The sequence below is a fragment of the Lolium perenne genome, chromosome 2 (genome assembly GCF_019359855.2).
Source record: "Lolium perenne isolate Kyuss_39 chromosome 2, Kyuss_2.0, whole genome shotgun sequence".
In the NCBI taxonomy this organism is placed as follows: domain Eukaryota; kingdom Viridiplantae; phylum Streptophyta; class Magnoliopsida; order Poales; family Poaceae; genus Lolium; species Lolium perenne.
This window is the reverse complement of record NC_067245.2, coordinates 59,258,314-59,265,978: the sequence shown is the minus strand read 5'-3', so window position 1 is coordinate 59,265,978 and position 7,665 is coordinate 59,258,314.

Sequence of the window (7,665 nt, the reverse complement as noted above, 5' to 3'; positions counted from 1 at the left end):
TCCCTGTAAAGCTCATAAAGAAAGACACTAGAACTTGCACCAATGTCGCATAAACCATAATAACAATGATCACCAATTCTAACAGAGAGCATAGGAACACTGGCTTTCCTAGACTTACTAGGATGTGAAACAATATTAGAAGCATCTTCACAGAAAATGATGTGACCATCTTCTACATTTTCAGTCACAAGGTCTTTAACTATTGCAACAGCAGGTTCAACATTTATTTGCTCCTCAGGTTCTATAGGTTTCTTTGCACTTTTGTTAACCACACTAGTTATACCAGAATACTACTTCATTTTAGCAGGAAAAGGAGTTTTTTCAATATAAGCTTCAGGAAGAATGTGATCAACAGTTTTAACTTTAATACATTTACCTATAGGTGAATCAGTTTTATCTTTGTAAGGTTCATGATACTTATTAAAACTCTTCCTAGGCAAGTCAAAATGAGAGGCAAAAGCTTTATAAAAATTTGCAACAACTTGAGAGTCAAGACCATAAGTAGCACTCATATTTCGAAATTTATCAGTATCCATAAAAGTTTCAATGCATTCATAATCATAATTTATACCTGACTCTCTACCTTTGTCGTTCTCCCATCCTTCAGTATTCTCTTGAATCCGATCAAGAAGGTCCCATTTAAACTCTTCTTTGTTGCGCGTGAATGATCCAGAACAAGTAGTATCCAGCAAGGTTTTATCTTGAAAAGAAAGTCTTGCATAGAAATTATCAATGATGATATTACCAGGAAGCTCATGAATGGGGTATTTGAGCATTAAAGACTTCAATCTCCCCCATGCTTGGGCAATACTCTCTCCATCATGAGGCCAGAAATTATATATGTGGTTTCAGTCTTTGTGAATTTCACTTGGAGGATAGAATTTAGAATAAAATAGAGGCATAATATCCTTCCAATCAAGAGAATGTCCATTCTTCAGCAGTTTATACCAATGCGCCGCTTTACCAGACAGCGACATAGAGAATAGTTTCTTCCTAACTTAATCCATAGAAATACCTGCACACTTGAATAACCCGCATAATTCATGTAAAAAACAGTAAATGATCTCCAGGATGGACAATTCCATCCCCTTCATAGCGGTTATCCACAACACGTTCAATGATTTTCATAGGTATTTTATATGGAATCACTTTCTCACCTGGCGCCTCATCCACTACCGTTGCAGTAGTAGTAGATTTTCCAAATAGGAATTCAAGAGAAGATCTCTCCATAACGAATTATAGCAGCAGACAGAAATAAAAACAGCACGTACAGTAAAAGTTTTCCTTACCAATTCCACTTACCAATAGCGCTTCACTCCCCGGCAACGGCGCCAGAAAATAGTCTTGATGACCCACAAGTATAGGGGGTGTATCGTAGTACTTTCGATAAATAAGAGTGTCGAACCCAACAAGGAGCAGAAGGTGTTGACAAGCAGTTTCGATGAAGGATTCACTGTAAATGCTCACAGACAAGTTTTCAGGAGGTTTTGATATAGCAGATAAATAAAATACAAGTAAGTAAAGTGCGAGAATAATAATTGCAGCAAGTGGCCCAATTCTTTTTAGCACAAAGGACAAGCCGGTTTGTTTACTTATGATGACCAAACGTTCTTGAGGACACATGGGAATTTAGTCTAGTGCTTTCGCTTCATATAGTTGATTAATCTTCAATGTTTTGATAAGTGTTGTGTGGGTGAACCTATGCTAATGCACCGCCCTTCCTAGGACTAATACATACTTGTGATTAAACCCCTTGCAAGCATCCGCAAATACAAGAAAGTAATTAAGATAAATCTAACCACAGCCTTAAACTCTGAGATCCTGCTATCCCTCATGCATCGATATACCAACGGGGGTTTAGGTTGCTGTCACTCCGGCAACCCCACAATTAGCAAACGAATACAAGATGCATTCCCCTAGGCCCATAAAGGTGAAGTATCATGTAGTCGACGTTCACATGACACCACTAGAAGAATAACACCACAACTTAAATATCAAACCATTAAATATTACTCAACATAGTTCACTACTAACATTTAGACTTCACCCATGTCCTCAAGAACTAAACGAACTACTCACAAGACATCATATGGAACATGATCAGAGGTGACACTACAAGAAATCTGCCATAATATGACGTTTTTTTTATGACTGGAAATCAAAATGTCATAGCTTTATGACGTTCCTAGCTTTGACCGTCGTTGGCCACTCGGGGGGGGGGGGGGGGGGCAAAACCCTAGAAAATCGTGACGTTATTGGGCAAAAACGTCATTGGCAATTTAGGTCAAAACGTCATTAGCAAAATATTCGTCCTGAAATATTTCCCGCGCCAGATTTTGCAATTGGCGCCTAAGGATTTTTGGTTTGAAATGACCCAAATGCCAATACATTGACACACCAAAACTGAAAAAGCAGGGTTATTTTGGACAATCTCCCAAATCCTCCCACCACGCCACCCACCAACCCCATCCACTCGTCTCCAATCTCCCACCAAAGCCTTCTGCTCGTCTCCACATCGCCGCCTCCCTCCTCCCCTCTACTCCACCTCAGCTGCCGGCCTAGATCCGGCCAACTCCGGTCACTGGTTGCCTCGCCGACCATCTCCCCAGCACTACACCTTCCCCCTCTCTCTATCCCACCTCATGGAACCACCATACAACATCTTCCCAAAACTTAGCCCAGGATCCCGCCTGTACAAAGAGGAGCAGGAGGGCATGGCAACGGCGGCGCATCGGCAACGGACCTTGATGCCCTCCTCGACATGTCCGTGGACGTCCTCGTCCTGATATTCCCCACGTGCCTCTCTTTACTTTCTCTTCGCTCTCTCTCCCCCGTCTAATCTCTGTATCTCTCTGCAGGTGCCCTCGGATCCGCGCAGCATGGGACGCGCCGCCACGGCGAGGGCGCGTTGAGGTGAGCCGAATTCAAAACCCTCGGCCCCCAGATTCCCAACTTCCCCCAATTCAACGCCCCGATTTCTCAGATTCACGGCTCGGAGCGTTCGGATTCCTTGTTTTCTCGTTGTATATCTTCTATGCCTTGGGATCTCATCCTGATCCGTCGCGGGAATTCGTCGTGCCTAGGGTTCCGATGGGGAGCTCGGAGATGGCCTCGCAGCAGCAGCAGGGCGATAGCGTCAAGGTGGTCGTCAACGTCCGCCCGCTCATCACGCAGGAGCTCCTCCTCGGCTGCACCGACTGCGTCACCTTCACGCCCGGCGAGCCGCAGGTACGTACGATTCCTTTTATTCGTGGCCCCCTACTGCTGGTCTTTGGCCAACCATCACAGCACGCGCGCATCCTAGGGGCTAGGGTTACCGATTGAATCGACGGATGGGCGTATGGTAGATTGGGATCGACAGGATACGTTCTGGGAGTTGGTTCATTCGTTCGCTCCAATTTTATCTGGTTTGGGTGGTCCGGGGAATCATGTCTCTGTATGCTTGAAAATAATAATCACGACGTGTCTGTGATTTCAAGTTTCTTGGAGCACAATTTGGGCGGCCAGATCCCACATGGAACATGTGTGGTGGGGGTTCTATGCTTAGGACCATTGTCTTTGTTGATTTTGAGCATGCCGTTGCAAGCATGTTATATTTTCAGTTTTCGGTAGCCTTAACTACTCAAGCTTAACTCGAAAACAAACAAAAAATAGTCTGTGCTGCATTTGTGGTTGTCTCACTGTAGCAGCTAGCTAAGAATTGCAAGTTTCTTAAGCAAAAAAATTATTTTTGAGCCATGTGGTAGCAATAGTTCTAGAGGTCAACTGATTTTACGCAATGTTGTTTCAGCTGCTAGGAGTCTGTTGATGCTGGGAGAAAATATGATCACTTGGTATTTCTTTTTTTGCATTGCTATCTAGACGTAAGTGAGATGGTATCTTGGAATCCAGATATTTTAGAGAAGGAAAACACTTTGGCTGAGCCAACTTATGAATTATGTTGCCCTATGTCAAGCTAAGCAGGTTTTGCGTAGTCTTCATAGTTAGAATGTCCCATTTAAAAACAATCTAACACCGCTGATTTCTATCTTTTGTTCCTCCTGATGCGAACAAAGAGTATGTATATATTATGAAAAAAAGAATGTTCTGTTGTTTAGCTTGGGGCGTGCTCATTAGAAGCTTTAGAATACCTATCAAAGTAAGGGTTTGGCTAACTATCAGTAGTTCTGAATTTATCCCTGTATCACACTTAACTACTCATCCTGAAACATATATGACAAGATTTGTAGATTGCCGATTGCGCTTTGCCACATGATATCCTGGAACATATATGTTGGTTTCAATCATACGAACTAATAAATATCAGCAGAAAAATTTGAGATCCTAGCTTGCTTCATTTTCACGATCCCAACTTTTTTACCTTTTTTCTCTGGCATTCTAATGCTAGCATCAGCCGACGTACTGATTAGAATTCTTATAGATAGAGCCAGCAAGATATGGCTTCCCTAATGTCAACATTGGTCCAAGGCCTGGTTACGAAAAGGATGAACATTACAAAGATCAATCATACACTAAGTTTACAAGATCAACACTTTCTAGAGTTTCTTGAGTAATATTAACGACATAGCTTACCTTGCAAGTAAATAGAGAAAGGGGAACTGGTGTCTTTAAGATACACTTTTTTTGTATGCCTACTATGCAGTGCTTTGCGGTTGCTTTTCTCCGACAGTCCACTCTTCTATGGCTATGCAGATGTCATTGGTATGGTGACTGGTATTTTGCCTATTGTCAACATTGGTGCTAAAGGTCGTCCAGTTCCAAAGAGAACTTGATGACTCAGTGATAGAAGGTTCACATTGCTTTCCTCTATGGTAAACATGTCCTTCAAATCTGGTGTCTACGGCGACATTTCTTATTGTGCGACGCTATTCATTCATGCATAGGTTCTTGTGTCATTCTAGCAAGACAACTATAAAGGATATTTAGAGCGAGAACTGTGAAGCTCTCAAAGTTGTAGACCAATACCGTAGAATTTAATGCCAAAATGGCCGTGGTTGCAGGTTACACATGGCATTAGGCTGTTTGTTTATGCACCACATTTTCATTTTCGTCCTCTAAGTGTCATCACCTGAACTTTTTGTTAGGGGCTGACCACCATAGCACAGATACCCTATATTTTTTGTTTGCTCAGCTGTTCACGATGTGCAAGATGTGTTGCCGGCGGCGAGGCGAAGCTCGCATGTTCACCTAGTCTCATATAAACGTATTTGTTCTTCAAATTTATAACTAGTAATTAGAACTGTATTGGTTTATCCAAATCTGTTTGCACCAGATCCACACTTGTTAATTTTCGTTGACATGAATCTATTGGGCCTTATTTTTAATTGGTTTAACCTGCAGCAGCATTATTTCCTGATGGTGCAAAGACTATTTCCCGCGGTGGTGAGGTACAGATGGTGCAACAGCAAGAACCAGACACAGGTTCCGAGCAAAGTCTGTTCCCTCGATGGAAGGATACTGTGCACTCTGTTTGTTTCATTTTAACCTTATATTATTGTGTTGTAAATTACCGTGATGTAAATTGAGACCGGAAATATTGTAATATACGTTGACTATGACTGTTATCAAAAAAATCTTCAATTTCATGTATTTTCGATTTTGTAATTTATTGTTAAATGTTGGAAAATAAACCTCGCAAGTGGGGAAGTATGTGAAATAAAATAAAATAAAATATGTACAATTGGAACCCACTGACTGGTGGGATCAAATCAAAATAAAAAGGCCAAAAATAATGGTCCAAAATGTTACGGGCCAAGGTCCAACAAAGCCGAAAAAAATAATCAAAACTAATGGGCTCAGCCCACATAAGGAGCTGAATGGACCGGGCTGAATTCAGATAATGACGTTTCTAATTCGTCGCAATTTTGCCACGTTGGACTCGGGGGTAGGTGCCCATGACGTTTTGGGAACGTCATGCCGTCAGTGACATTTTAAAACATCACAAAGCTCTACGACGTTTTCAAGTGGAACGTCTTAAGCAGTCACTGCTGACTCCCAGCTTTCGACGTTTTGAAAAGCGTCACCGTAACGTCACAAGTAGCCATTATTGACGTTTCAGTGACACCTTTATTTTTTCAACTTATGGCAGATTTCTTGTAGTGTGATATGATGATGGATAACAATCTGAACATAAACCTTGATTCAACGGTTTCACTCAATAGCATCAATAACAAGGAGTAATTAACACCGGGAGATTTCCCCTATGAAATACTCAAGATTCAACCCTAGATGTTACATCGGAGACGAGGTGCAGCGGTGGAGATGATGGTGTCGGTGGTGGAGATGATGATGATGATGATCCCAATGAAGTCCAGCTCGATGACGGTGACGATGGCGACGATTTCCCCCCTCCGGGAGGGAATTTCCCCGGCAGATTTCTGCCCTGCCGGAGAGCTCTTTTTTCTCTGGTGTTTTCCGCCTCGAGGAGGCGGCGCTGACTATCCTCGATGTCCCCCAGCACCTTAGGGTTTCTGGGAGATGAAGTACGCGGAAGGGCGATGGCCGAGGGGGTCGTGGGCCCCCTCCCCACGTGGCGGCGCGCCAGCCTTGGTGGCCGCGCCAGCCTATGGGGAGGGCCCATGGCGGCCCTCCTCGGCCTCCCCTTTTGGCTGACTCCGTCATTTGGAAAAATAGGAGCTTCGGTATATTTTCCGTCAATTGGTGGTCTTCAGAAATATTGTATCCTGACGGCGCTTTTTCCAGCAGAATCCTGACTCCGGTGAGTAATTCTCCAATAATTATGAAACATCCAAAATAGGTGAAATAACATAAGTATCATCTCTAAATATGGAATATATCAATGAATAACAGTAAATTATGATATAAAATAGTGATGCAAAATGGACGTATCAGTTTCCATCAACTTGAGATCTTCCATGGAGGTCGGCTTTGCGGCCCCTTCCGCATGCCCATCATCTGGCATACTCTTAGGCGGTTAAGCCCGAAATAAGAGCTGAGACTCTGATACCAATTGAAAGGATCGTATGCCGCACCTAGAGGGGGCCTGATTAGGTGCGTTCTTTTTCAATTTAGGTTTGACACAAAGGTAAATTCTCTAGATATGCAACTATGTGTATTTACCTATATGACAAGATATACAACTAAGCAAAATATAGTGAAACAAGATATAATAGAGCTATTAAGGATAGAGGTAACCAAGAGTGGAGCACGCGGAGACACAAAGATGATTCCCGTAGTTCCTTCCTTTTGAGGAGAAGTACGCCTACGTTTGGAGGAGTGTGGTTGCCACAAAGGCCAGACCAACGCCACGAAGGCCTCACTCAGGTCTCCTGTGAGCAACGCCACAAAGTCCTAGCCCACTTCCACTATGGTATTTCCTCGAGGAGGAAATCGGGCCTTTACAAAGTTCTTGACGCACACATCCACAACCGAATTGGAGGCTCCCAATAATTGTAACAACACAACAACAAGCACAAATCAACCACAAACACCTACGGTTTCCAAAGAGGAACACTAGCAAAGGGGGCCCTCAAGCAAATGAGGGGTCAATACAAATCGCTTTGGTGAAGATGTAGATCGGGGTCTTCTCCTTCGATTCTCCAAAGCTCAAGAGATTTGGGTGGTTGAGGGAGGAGATCTGATGGTTTTGATGTTCTTGGTGGCTCAGCAATGGTGGAACAAGTCTTGAGGGTTTGAGAAACTTTC